Raw genomic sequence first — 2,018 nt, forward strand, 5'->3', positions numbered from 1 at the left:
TTTTTAAAAGATTTTTGGGGCAAAAATCATGAAACTTTTTGATTATTTTAGTTGACTTTGTCCCAACGACCATTAAAGTGATGTCAGATGTGTTTCAGCATGACTGGCTCCCAGAATAGCTTTGGTTTGGTCCACACGCCGAATCCTACAGAGTCCACAGCAGCAAAACAAAGATGAGGAGCTGTAATAATATAGAAATGTACTCGGGTTTAAATCAATCTCTGTGTTTCCGATCAATAACACGTTAGCTGCTCTTTCTCCTGGAAATCAATCACAAGCTTAACAGCTAATGAGCTCCACTGTAATCCTCTCTGTGCTCCATCCTGACCAGCAGGAGAAGCCGAGGCTCCGATGAAGCTCTGAGTGAAGATGATGGATGGACGCAGTAACCACAGACAGCCTCCAGTTCCTGATTACAGGTTTACATCTACAAAGTCCTGTTTCATGACACGAGCAGAGGTTTAAAAACGTCATGGTTTATAACCTCAACCTGAAACTTTTTGATTATAAAATCATTTGTCAAGTTAATAAATAATAATGAGTTTAGATATCTGAAAAAGGATCGTCTTTATCCAAATATATATATTTATCTCACAATCTTTAATTACTTTGAGCAAACAGGTTTACATTGTAGCTTATTTTACATTGTTTATAATGTCAAAGATCAGCAGTTCTGTAAGACACTGCAGCTGCTGTCTAAGCATTTAGCTTAGACAGCAGCTGCAGTGAAAATACCTCAGAAAGGACCTCTGATATTTTTTATTTCTTTCATTTAATCAGATAATCCCATCGAGGCTCAGCGCACATTTACAAGAGCAGTTTCAGACAGTATAACAAAAAAGTTCGTATAATTAAATTCATATAAAAGGAAAATAATTAGCTGAAAATTACTCTTATTGATGGTGTCAAATGCGAAAATTAATTATAAATAAATATAAATCATATTTTTTAGTGCTGCTAACTTACAGGAAGTAGGAAATATTTATTTTGCTGGATTTCATATACATACGTTTATTCAAGTCAAATGTTTTTCATTCAGTGCGGCGCCTACAGCGTCGGATACGCCGCAGCTGATTAAGTCAAACCGCTGAAATAGTTCAAAACAACCAGATGAATAAAAAAAGGATGAAGTCACAATAACACGACGATGAAATGATGTTTGTTAGTTATGCTCACCTGATCTGTTCAAAGGAAAATGTTACAGAAACTATGAAATCTTTATTTTATGTGAAATATCTATTTAAATCGTTTCCATTGCAGATTCTTTTATATTTCTACTTTGAATGTTTCAGTGTTTGATTGACTCAGAATGAGCTGAACACACTTTATGTTGTGATTGAGACACAAATCTGAGTCGTGTGAAGCTGTGGAGCCTGTAAAATCCAAAACAACACGTTTTACTGCATCCAGAACCGTTTTTATCACGACGAATGCAAAAACCTGCTTTCTTAAATTCCACCGACACAAACGCGTCGCTGAGGTCTGGGAGTGGCGTCACGTGGCTGAGTCTTCCTTTAACTTGCCTGTTGTTGCCTTTAGTTTCTAACGTTGTCTAAAAAATGTAGGAGAATAAAAACATATCAAAGGTAGTCTGGCAGACTTTTTGAAGATATACTGATGTTCTCTGGATAGTTTCACTACTACTATTACTTCTAGGGAGATTTTATCAGAAATAGCTTTAAGAGAGATTCGCTTCAGTTTGTTTTTCTTATAGAGAAAAAGACGTTTTCTGTAAATACAGTTTGGTTTTTCTTTGGATTTTTGGGTTTTTATGACTAAATGGGTTGATTATAAAATTAAAATGAAAAAAATCGGACCTTGGCTTCACTTCTTTACAAGCGAACTAAAGCACAGTTTGGTTTCTCTCGTGTTCCAGTCGGACATCCTGTAAATAGAACCTTTTCTATCTTTATTTCTCTCTTATTTAAGATGAACCTCATCATCCTTTGCACACGACGTTGTACCATTTTTATGACGATGCTTATGTCTGATAGGCATGTTTACGTTAATGACTCGAG

This window comes from Pundamilia nyererei, unplaced genomic scaffold, assembly GCF_000239375.1.
Source record: "Pundamilia nyererei isolate P.nyererei 1_Seehausen unplaced genomic scaffold, PunNye1.0 scaffold00105, whole genome shotgun sequence".
In the NCBI taxonomy this organism is placed as follows: Eukaryota; Metazoa; Chordata; class Actinopteri; order Cichliformes; family Cichlidae; genus Pundamilia; species Pundamilia nyererei.